Here is a 12,469-nt window from a genome sequence, read left to right as displayed (position 1 = left end):
AAAGACTGCAAACCATTTTTCCAGCTAGCGCTAGATAAGCATGTTTGTTTTGGCTGTGATTACCCAGAATGCCCTGCGTTAAAGTCCACTTCCTGCTTTTGGAGTGGACTTCAGTCTGCTTGCATTCACATTTGCAATCAAACCACACCACAGTTCACTTTAACCGAACTGAGACTTAAGTTTGTAGGAGGACCAGAGTTCATTTTCTTGGTCAATTGCAAATGAACTGGACTTTCTAGATAAACAAACTAGAGTTAAATTAAAGCGGATTAAACATGACCGGTGTGAATGTATCCTAACATACAGCTTTGAGTTTTTAATGTTATTTTTCTAATGCACAGCACTAGAAAAGTTCTTAATGTCTCTGATATGTTGATTCAGAATAGGGTGAGATTGTATGGTTGAATTTATACCAGCCCAGTTTAGTCCACTTTAATCAAACTCTAGTTTGTTTATCTAAAAAGTCTGGTTCATTTGTAATAGACTAATAAAGCGAACTTTGATCCACCTAAAAACTTTGGTTACGGTTCGGTTGAAGTGAACTCTGATGCAGTTTGAATGCATATGTGGATGCAAGTGGATCGGAGACCGCTCCAAAAGCAGGAAATGGACTACTGTGCAGGGCATTCTGGGTAAAAACAACCAAAACAAACGCGCGAGTCTATCGCTAGCGGAAGAACTGGTTCATAGTTTTTTACCAAAGACAAAAGAGAAATTGTGGAACTGCTAAAATCTGACGCTACTCCATTTTTGCTTGCATTTTGTGAAACCAGAAGTTGCACTCATGCCTTCTTCAGAAATTTTTGTGTTGTTTCCATCAGTGGTTCTTGATGCAGTGCCCCTACAGGTGAGGAGGGGAACAGGTTTCTGAAATAGTTTGGTTCTTTAGACACAGTGCAGTGTGAAAGAAAACTGCAACAGCTGAAAATGTATCAAATGTTGCAGCTTTGGTTCCCAATCGAACCGAATCTACCGGACTATCAGGTGTGAAAACAACCTAAGTGTGTTCAGTTATTTGTAAGGACAGGCGACATTTGTTCAGGATCCTGAAAAGAGACAGTAAGAGCCAAACAAAGGGGATTAGACCGAACACAATGACCGAGCTAACATGCTTGGGCTTCTCCTAAAGTAGTAACAGATTATTAATTAAACATTTCTCCACTTTTTCAAAAAGTTCCTCTTATTCCTCTAAAGTTTCTCCTCGTCTTTATTTAACGGTGAACGTAAGAATGCTCTGAATGAGATCGTGCTGCCGCAGCTTGTCATCGTGAGTCGCCTCGGCTGTCGTTTACTGTTAATGAAAAAATCAATGGCGTTTTCTGAGCTGTGTAAGCACTTTTGCAGCTGATGAGGAGGAAGGGGAAAGCAGCGCCTCTCTAACGAAAACGAAGGATGAGGGATTACAGAGAGGTGACTTCTTCATAGGTCCACTTCAGGCCTCAGTGTTCCCATGAATAACTGATGAAGTGAAGCTGGTTAAAACCATTTTGGACACAAAGGAAGAAGCTGCACAGAGATAGACAAATATTCAATCCATTTGGATTTATTCAAACTTTAAATCCTTTCAGAGCAAACTGTAAAAATCAAGTGGATCTGTTTTCTTTCCTTGTGATGAGTGAAGCGACAGTGACAGCAGAGGTGTGCGTTAGTTTGACTGACCTGAAAAACAGGTGTGGCAGCGTGCTCCACGTTATGGAGGCTTCACCAGATTTCCTGAGGATACGAGTGTCACTTCAAACTCTTAGAAATAAAAATGCAGCAGCTGGAGGTTCTCTGGTTGGCACGCCATGTTGCTGAAGTAGTAGAAAAGCTTTGTCTTGCTGCATTTATCTCAGTGTGATTTCACACTTCGAAACTTCCTTTCTGTCTTATCAGAGAGCAATCAGTTAACAATACAAATGATTTTCAATTACTAATAATATTTGTAGCAAGAAATAACAATTCACTCTAAAAATTAAAATATTTTTCTTGCTTCTACATGACATTAAAGCTAAATAACATTCACGTCAGCACAACCACAAAACAAAGGAAAGCAAAAGGTTAGTGCTAAGACTACTAGCTTGATGCTAATGTCTATAGAAATTCCCATTCATTGCTAATAATTAGCATCTGCAGCACTGTAATAAACTTATATGCCCCTCACAGTTTTGTACATTTATTTTTGTTTCATTGATGTCCAAAGACAAGATGCCAAAGAAAAATAACAAAAGTAGCACTGCTTCAACATATTTTTACTCAAGTAAAAGTAAAAAGTCTAGTAATTGATCAAATTATCAATCTTTAATATTTAAAATAACATCATCAGATAGACCAAACTATGTAGTTGAGAGGAAATGTTGGTATTTTAAGAATCAAAACAACAATAATTTATACAAATAACACAAAATAACAAAATCAAGTAAAAGAAAATGTTTCCAAATTTGTTACTTTAAGTAAAAAACTTATGAAACTTTAACAAAAACTGCAGGTGTGTGTCTGGGAAATTTTGGTTAAAACAAGTTTGTTTTTCATTCAGTGGGTAGAAAATCCAGAAATATTACTCTAGTAAAAGTAAAAATAGTCTGAAAAGTAAATTTCTTTCAAAAAAAAAGTTCCTCAAGTACATGTAATAGAGTAAATGTAAATAGTTACTACCCAACTCTGATAATACCGGATACTTGAATACGTACATCCAAATCCAAATAATGTTTTAGTTCGTTACTCCTGTGAGGTTAAAATCAATAGCCACTGTAAGCTAATTACAAATGATGCCAATAATAGTAGGTATTTTTCCCACATCGAGTTGCCTAGTAATAACAAAGCATCTGGTGTTGACATGTTGTTAAAGGGGGCCCCAAATTAAAATCTGCTTAGGGCCCCAAAAAGTCTTGGGCCGGCCCTGCCTCTACATTCCTGCTCCCAAATGAAAACACTCATCTTCACAGAGGAACTTGTGTTTTGCTCCAACAGACTGCCTTACCAGGGGCGCACACATCTACTGTGTTTATCCTGAAGGCCAAACTGACATCATCGTTCTCCGCTCCAGCTGTCCAAATCCACTCAGAGCAGAGGCGAATGATGTCATTCACTCCCCTCTTTCGCTGCCCCTCTCGTGCCTCGTGAGTGTCGAGCATTCAACCAGACTAATGTTCTGAGAGCAGGTCAGCTAAACTACAGAAAACATGAGCAGGATGCACGCTTTGTCCTCTGGCGGTCAGAATAAATGAAAATTAGCCCCCTTACAGCCTCAGACACACCCGATGTGTCTGAGGTAGGGTTGTATAATTACATGTAGTTACATGTAATGTGTCTGACTGCAACTGATGGAGGAAATAAACCCTTTAAATAGGCCCTTTGTCTGGGAAATCAGATTTAGAACAAGCTGCTTCTGGAGAAGAGCAGAAATGTAATTGTGTTAGTTTAGGGTTTGTAGCTGCTAATGATGATGGAGTTTATTTGCAATTGCTTTCACAGATGATTTGATGTGTATTGGTTCATTTTAAGGGGAAGAAAGTGACCGCTTTTAGCTCCCATTGAATAATTTGACGGTTGTTTCCTGTTTTGTGTGACAGCTCACTACGGCCAGCTATTTCCAAAAATAGCTGAGTTTACATTGTCCCTGTTATGGGGAACACAGATTAGAGTAAAAATATAAACCCTGTAGTCAAACCAGAAGAGAGCAATCAGCCCCAATCACAGTAAATTCTCATTCAGTGGATTTTTAAATGGCTTTAATCAAAATTAATTTTCAATTTGACCTTTTTTATGGAGGATTTTTCAGATATACCAACTGCATTTTATTTTTACTACCAAAAACCTACGGAAAATCATTAACCAGCTGGATTTTTGTTCCCAAAATTCGCATTTTTTCTTGAAAGAAAATAATTTCAAATCTAAGTCTGACAGAAGTGTAAATAATTCTGAGCATAAACATACAAAACCTCTGCTTCAAATTCATCAGATAACATGCTTAGTAGCAGCGGATGTGTTTGTGTTGTTTACAGGGGATCTATTAAACAACACAACCTATTATGGAAAACTCATATTTTGCACATTTTTGTTCTTACATTTGAGGGTCTACTTCTAACAAGAGCCAAAGCTATTAAAAACAAAACTCCCAGTCGCTTTTTCTTTCGACGATGTTTTTTAGTGTGTGGAAAATGAACTGTTTCAAAACTTCTCAAAGGTTAAGTCACGAGCCACTGGCACCGTTACCTAGCAACCCAAGGGGAATTCCGGACGTCACCTAGCAACCCAAGCAGAGCTCCACCATGTTTGGTCAGCTAGTTTTACAGCCCTATGTGGGTCTGTTGGAATAAGAAATAAACTCATGATAAAGTAAAGCGAGCTCAATCTTTTCCATTAGCATGATTTATTGTTTTACTCCTTTCTTTCTCTCTTTCTACCAAAAGTTGGATGACAAAAGTCTTTTATCTGGTAACTTGGAATCAACTAAGACTTTTTTTTGAAGGGCAATAATTCATTTTATTTGTTGTTTCTGTTGTTTTGTTTATTTATTTTGGATACTTAAAATGTCTTCCAGTCTCAGTGTTAAATGCTCATTAGAATTGTAAATTTATTGATCTTTGAATAGGTGTTCTTGCATTACTACCATTATATTACTTGAACATGGTCTGAAAACAACAATATTATTGTTTATCACAATAACTTCTGGGACGATTTATTGTCCAGCAAAATTTGTTGTTGTGACAGGCTTAGCTGTATGTGCTATACAATGGTTGCTGGAAAAAACAAACGTTTTTTAGTTGACTTACCATCCAGAAACCTTTTGCTACATTCTTGTTGGTTGTGTAGGAGGCTCCACTTCTGCTTTTCAAAGATGTAGGGTTGTATAATTACGAACCTGTTTGCAGCCATTTTCATGTGCGATGCAAACATTGAGTTGGGGGGGCGTGGCCAGCAGCAGCAGCTTATTAGGATTTAAAGTGACAAGGCACCCTAAAACAGCTCAAAATGATCAGAGCTGAGCAGAATAAAATCTCATTATCTCAGAATAATTTAGTGCAAAAAATGTAATGAACATACCACAGACCTAACCTGCCACCTTTAAGAATGATTTCTTTTTGTTTTTACCAAATCTTTCTGCTCCATGTTCAAACACACGTCAGGATTAAGGAATCATGGATAAAAAGCTGCGACATGAGATCATGAATGAAGAAGGTAGGGATTAATTAGTGAAAGTACAGCTGGACTGAGCAGATGTGAAGGGTGCGGTGGGAGTTTAATAAAGACTGAAGCTGCTTTGATGCTTGTTGGAGGTATTTTTGAAGCACATCAGAGGTGACAGGACTTCATCTAGCCTCTTCTTCTCCGTGGATCTGCATTTAGAGAAGTCTTTGTCTGAACTCTGACTGATGACGGCACGTGGGGAAGAATTAGGATCAAAGCCCCGCTCAGATTACCTGCCAAGGATGAGTTGTTTTAAAGGGAAATTGTAGTCTTTAGTGTTACAGTAGCGCTGGACAACATGACAGAAAAACTTATCACGATATCAGCGTTTCATATCAGTCGACATCGATAATCTTTGATTAGTTTTTTGGATTTAAATATGTGACATTCTACCAGACTAGGGGTCTGACCTTTCCTCTTTCATCCAGTTTTCCCTCTTCGTTGTCGTTGTTTTTTAAAAATTTGTAAGCAGTTATGAGGAAAAGTGGTGGAACTTTAAACTGCTACTGTGTCAGTTGCTCAGCGGAATTCGTTGCTAGGTAACCGAAGTTAGGGGGTGCTTGAACTGCTGCCCAGTGGGTTGTTGCTAGGCAACCAAAGAGTGAGAGAGTGAGTTGATTCCAGATTTCAGGATCAGAGCTCAGTAGATATTCCATATGTTGAATATTTTATCCGATGTTTTATCTATTGAGATTGATTTATGTATTTTGCTATTTATTTATTATCAAGCTCTTTGTTAGAGCATTTTTTTATCTTAATCTATCTCTCCTCTTCTGCTTTTGACCTTTCTCCTGTTTAAATCAGTCAAATTCAAAAATACTCTATTGATCCCAAATTGAAATTAAATGTTGTAGCTCATATTAATTAAAATTCTTTAAAGAGTTATTGTAAATGGCGATGGCTGTTGTTTACATGTTGTCCATGTAAACCTGTTTACACTAGTGGACTCTAAAAAAAGACTGCTTCAAAACATTAGGAAATGATGTAAAACACCACTAATCTGTATCTACATGTTTCAGTGGATCGGTCTAATAAATATCGACCTGAACAGGATAACTTATCTGCTCCTACTGATTCGTTTAAAGGCTCACATTGATTTCCAGTATCAGTCAGTGAGACGGCGCACCTCGTTCTTTTCGGATCCAGCTGCGTCTCTTCCATGTTTAAATCCTGCTCGGCTTTATTCTGCTGCTTTTTCTCAAGCAGTTTGCCCCTTTATCCTCACATCTGACTCTCTCACGGTGGATTTCAGAGCGCTCTTCTGTTTTTCTTTTTCATTTTTAATCTGCAGCCAGTCAGATATTGAGCTGGGCGATTTGAGCCGCCCTGCCCCCAACCATCCAGCGCCTTATCTCCCTCCGTTTTCTCTCACTTTCCCCCTGATAAGGTTTGCTCAGCACTTTTACTTCAGTGCCGCTAAATAGTGAACCATTTATAGTGAAATGATACACAGACCGGCAGCTTGTGCTCATTAAATATGTGCAGCGATACGCACCTATTTCATAAGATCCTGATCAGATCTTTTCCTGGCGTGTTTAGAGTTTATGCATTTTAATTTATGCAAATAAGTGTTTCCGTTTTCAATGAATGAATATTTTTTCTCAAAAATAGTCACAAAGATAAGATGCTGAAGAAACAAATAGTAGCATTAAGAGATTAAAAAAAGCATAATTAAGGACATGAATGAGAAGAATTACTTTTGATTATCAAACTACTAACGTGTAGTTTAAAAAACCCATATAGCTCAATATTATCAACATAGAAATAGTAATCATGACCATATATTTGTATTAGTTCGATCTGTTTTGTAAAGTACCTTTAAATAAATGAACAGAATTAAATTAAATTATGTATCAAATTAATTTAGTATCAAAAAATATGAAGGGAAGAAAAAACAATGACGCGAGTTAAGAGCCTTGAGGAATCCCACTGAGGAGAGTTAAAAGGGACAAAACTAAATAAATAAATACATCATTAAATCATTAATTAAATATGCCAATTTATTAAATGTGCAAGAACCGTAACCATGAAATGATTAAATGCACATTTAATTATCAGCTATTATAAGTTTGCATTTTAATTATTTCATAATACCTTTAATAAATTGTCTAGTAAATAAATTTTTTAAACATTTATTTATTTCATTGTACATTTAATGATTAATTTATTTAATTTAGTTCCTTTTAGCCCTTCAAAAACATTTTACTCTTCAACAATTTTCATTTTAAAACACCTAATTGTACATTTCTGCAAGTTTTTGTATACTAAATTAATTAATCAATTATTTTATTTAATATTTATTTTATTGACACATTGCAGTCACATCTATAAGAGACAAATACCAGTAAAGCAAATTAGACTGACTAATAACTGAATGTTTCTTACAGGTATGACTGTTACAAGTATTTTAAATGCAAAATTAAAAGTAACTCCACATAAAATGCTTGACAGATACTGATGTAACTGCAATATTAGAAGCAGCTATTGCTCAGGTTGAAGCGCACAAATCTCTTTAATGCAATGCTTAGCTTAAAATCTGCAAAAATAATATAAAAGAACCATGAAAATGTGCTAATATAAAAGGGTCTGCTGTCAGCTTCTGCTGAAATATTTTATTTTTGTCAAAATGCATTAAAATACTCTCATTGTGTCCCGTTAAAAGCAGGCCAGTATCAAACATTCATTTGAAGAAACTGTTACTTGTAAAAAATACTTTGTAGTGCTTCTCAAAGCATTTCTGTCTCTTCTGCCACGCAGCTGTAATCGTGTTTGGTTTGGTTGTCTTAAATAAATTAAAAATAGATTTTCTCTGCACATTAAAAGTTGACAAGAACACATTCTTCCTGCACACTCTTCCTCTCTCCTCTTTATCTGCACTGACACACATTCAGGCAGCCTCATCTTGTGACCTACTGAAACAATCAGGCATGTAAAGCAGCACAGTTCCAATTCCTGGGCTATATATATATATATATATATATATATATATATATATGTGAATAAATATTACATTTTGCTTGAAATTTCAGAGACATGCTGTCAGTAGTTTATAGAATAAAAGAATATTGTTAATTTTACTCAAACATAAACCTATACAGAGTAAAATCAGAGAAGCTGATGATTTTAAGTGGTCTCTTAATTTTTTCCAGAGTTGACAATTCTCCTATACTAAATATATTGCATATATTGTCTAGTAAATAATTTATTGAAGTATTTATTTATTTCATGTTATCTTTAATTAATGGTTTAATATCCAATTGTTTAACTTCTAATCCTCCATGGGGTTCCTCAGGGTTCTGTACTCGGGTCATGTGTTTTTTTCCCTTAATATACTTTGATTAGCAGGTTTTATTTTCTCTTTTATGACATAATTTAATTTGCTTGGCTCCAGAAACTCTACTTATATACACTGCAAAACAGATCTTACTATATTTATATGGTAAAATTCTGGTTTTACCATAATTTAGAGGATTTCTTTCTTTTACAGTGTATAAAAGAAGAGCTTCTGGAGCTGAACACTAAGAAAGTTATGCGCCTTATCTGTGCTGGAGAATTTGCATAAATGTGCGTCTGCATTTTGAGGATCATCGTGTGGGGTGTGTGTGTGTGTGTGTTTACCTAACATCACAAGGTCAGGAGATGAGACACACAGGCGTCACAGAGCCTTGGACAGTTTGTCACAGATGTTTAAAAATACCTCAGCAGAGCAGAAACAGATCGGAAAGTGGCGCCGCTCCGTTTTGAGCGCGCTCAGCAGAGCGTGGATGTTACCTGGGGGGGAGGCCGCTGGTGATAAATCAAACGAGTCAGCACAACCCGCTGGAGGAGATGCCATTATTTTTAGCTGCTGCATCATCAAAGAGATGAGAGGGAAGAAATTATAAACAGTTAAACCAGAAAACAGTAACTTATTGCCAAAAAATTATTGGGTGTTTCTTTTTTTTTATAGCGTTTGCTTTTAGAAGCAGCAAACCGGAGTTATAATAATTTTGGGTTTTTCGATATAATTTAGTTATATTTCATTGCGATTTTTTGTCTAATTCGGTTAGAGTGTGTTTGCTAGTTATTACTATTTAAATATTGTTTAGTTTTAGTTTTGCATACAGGTGCAGAATTAATAAATGTCAAAGCATCGTGTTGTGATTATGTGTACGTATGTTGGGTAATGAATACTCAACAGAAGTTGCCATTTTCAAAAAATGTATTCAATTATTATTGAATAAAAAACTGTCTTGTGTTTTATCACAACTTTTGCTGTCGCCATTTTGCAAACCAGCGGAGTTTGAAGGACCGTAAACTGTTGATATTGCAAACACAAAATAGGTTTGTTCATGCAATATGTTCATAAAATACAGGCACAGCCGTCATCCTCTTGCCACTTCCTGTCGTCTTATTTGTGGTTTTCGCCAGCAGTAACATCCGGTTGTTGATCACATGATTTGTGTGATATTTCCTTTTCAGTTTTGCAAAATACATCTATTTTGATGCAGCCAAAAACTCCACCTCATTCTACAACGCCAAAACGTTTTATCAAAAAATGTGAGGTTTTTTGAAATTGCCGTGTTTACATTAAGCAAATTTATTTTTTTATTATTTCTTTGTGCACAATTTTGTGTTTAATGCAAACACAGAAAGAGGCTTTCATTCTCTTATCACATTTATTTTGATGAGGAAATGATTTATTTCTTAGATCGCTACATGTTGTCAAACAGCAAATGATTTCTTCATTTTAAAGTTTTTGGAAAATTAAAACTTTGTGTTGTTGCTGATCAATTCTTTCAGTTCACTCAGATTTAACAAAGCAGCAGTTTGGATATTAGCATTTGAAAACTGCAACATGTATTTACTCAGGTTATTATTTTGACGATCTAAACTTCTTGGTGTTGTTGCCACAAAGCAAAAACAGAAGCAATCTGTTTTTCCAAAGCTCTGAACAGATGTAAATCAATCACCAAACTTTTTACAATCAGCTCAGGATTAATTTGTTAGCCGAGTGTCTCATTTTCAAACCGTGTCTGGTTGCGATGTTAACAAATATAATTTACCTCTTGGTGCCTGCTGTGCAGCCTGCACAGATTACGCTGCAGCCTAATTGATGCCCTACATTTGCTTTTAATGGGGGAAGTGCGGGGAAAACCGGCTTTCTGTGATTGAAGTGTGCATCCCCCTTCTGCATGCACCCAGCCGGAGCGGAAAACCCCATTAGAAATCCCATCAAAAATTGATTCGTCAGACCACAGGTGCAGACATGAGAGGAAGAAAGATATTTGCAATTATTTTTTCTTTTTTTTTTTTGGTTTGGTTTAAACTGACACAACATTTTTTTGTTGCTGAATATAATTTATTTTCTTGTTTTTTTTTTAAATTCAGTTTCAACTAAAAAGTTTGCAGCAAAACCAGACAAAGCAGAGATTTAAAACTGGATTATGAGTTCAATCATTTTAAGCATATTTATATTTTATATCTAAATCCTGATTTTATTTTTTGAAGATTCTGATTGGTGCACCCTTAGTTTGTTTTTGTCTTTTAATCTAGTTCTAATATTGTATTTAAAAAAAGGCTTAAGTGGCTAAATGAAAAATCTGGTGAATATGTCATTTTTTAAAATCCAATTAATCATCAGAATAATCGATTAATTGATTACTAAAATAATCGTTTGTTGCAGCCCTAATATGATGCAAGACAAACAGCCTGGATATTTAAATGGGTAGCAGAATAATAGAGAATACGGAGTTCACTGAGGATTGCTACTGTAAAGACCAAATTAAATGAATATCCACTGCAGAGTAACTGTATCCGGTAGTGTTGCTGTTCACTGTTTCTATTTTTAATGAATGGAAATCATGTTTTCTGTGATGGCAGTGTTTCAGGATGGAACATCAGCATATCCACGCGCCCTCTCGCTCTGGATGGACCTCCTGTTCCTTCCTGGCTGTTTGTTGCTGAGGACAAAGGCCTGTTTTATGTGAGGAAAGGTTGAGACTGAGAGCGAGGCTTGTGTCAGAGCCTGGAGCTGCTGCCAGCCATGACTCGGTACATCTGTGGTCCGTTTGGGTCCTGAAAGTCTCACTAATGAAGAGGATTTCTGGTTCCAGCTGTTTGTCACGCCGCTGTTGATTCAGATGGTGGCAGTTTATGTGAAAATGAGAGTTATTGTTGTTTTTGCAGATCTGCTATGTCACTCAGAAAACTGAGGTTTATTTTCATTGGAGGGAAAAGGACTAACTTAGAGGAGTTCAAGTGTTTTTATACCCGATAGTCCGTTTCGATTGGGGAGCAAAATTGCAACATTCGTTACATTTTCAGCTGCTGTGGTTTGCTTTCACATTGCACTGTGTCAAACCTGTTCCCCTCCTCGCCTGTGGTGGCGCTGCACCAAGAACTTCTGAAGGAAATTACATGAAAACCTCTGAAGAAGACAGGAGGACAACCATCTTCTACATAAAATGTAAAAGAAAATGGAGTGGCGTCAGATTTTAGTGGTGGTAGCATTTCTCTTTTGTCTTTTATAAAAGACCATGAGCCATTTTTCCTGCTAGTTTTAGATTCACGCATTTTGTGCAGAATTTCTTGCACTGTTGTTTGCTTCCTGCTTTTTTGGTTTTATTGGAGACCAAAATTGCAACATTTGTTACATTTTCAGCTGGTGCGGTTCTGTTTCACACTGCACTTGGTCAAACAATCCAAACTAAATGAAAAACCTGTTTCCCTCCTCGCCTGTGGGGGCGCTGCACCAAGAACCACTGAAGGAAACATGAAAACCTCCAAAGAAGACAATGAGCACAACTTCTTTCTACACAAAATCTGAACAAATATAGACTCGCGCCAGATTTTAGCTGTGGTAGGATTTCTTTTTTGTTGCTTATAAATCCCGACAAGCAATTTCTCCCACTAGTTTGTTTGGTTGTTTTTACCCATAATGCCCTGCTCTGTAGTCCACTTCCTGCTTTTAGACCACCTGGTGTTCACATATGCATTCAAGCAGCACCAGAGTTCACTTGAACCGAGACCGAGGTTTGTAGGCGGACCAGAGTTTGGTTTTTCTGGGCTGAATCAGATTTGATTAATTCATGAACTAGAGTTTGTTTAAAATATACTAAACGGGGCTGGTAGGAATCCACCTCAAACTCATGTTAACATTTCCAGCTTCTGGAATATCCATCCACCCATCTCTGCTGGGTAGAGGGTGGACTGCCAGGATCCAGCTATCATTCGATGAGAGTATACACCCTTAATAATCTGCCTGTCCATCACACAGAGACAAACTGGACAAACACACACTTTTTCTCACACACGCTCT

The 12,469-nt window shown here is 36.7% G+C and overlaps 1 protein-coding gene and 1 long non-coding RNA gene across 9 annotated transcripts in view; one reads left to right on the top strand and one right to left on the bottom strand.

Moving 5' to 3' along the window:
* Positions 1–12,469, top strand: part of eml1 (EMAP like 1) — a 67,334-nt gene that overhangs the window by 15,453 nt on the left and 39,412 nt on the right. The window lies entirely within an intron of this gene.
* Positions 4,475–6,663, bottom strand: LOC114133875 (uncharacterized). The gene is made up of 2 exons (XR_003593298.1): positions 5,563–6,663; positions 4,475–5,402 (listed from the first exon to the last, which is right to left on the bottom strand). It is a non-coding gene; the product is annotated as an uncharacterized LOC114133875 (long non-coding RNA).

This window comes from Xiphophorus couchianus, chromosome 19 (genome assembly GCF_001444195.1).
Source record: "Xiphophorus couchianus chromosome 19, X_couchianus-1.0, whole genome shotgun sequence".
Lineage (NCBI taxonomy): Eukaryota > Metazoa > Chordata > Actinopteri > Cyprinodontiformes > Poeciliidae > Xiphophorus > Xiphophorus couchianus.
Note: the sequence above shows the minus strand (reverse complement) of the source record. Positions and strands in the feature narration are given on the sequence as shown.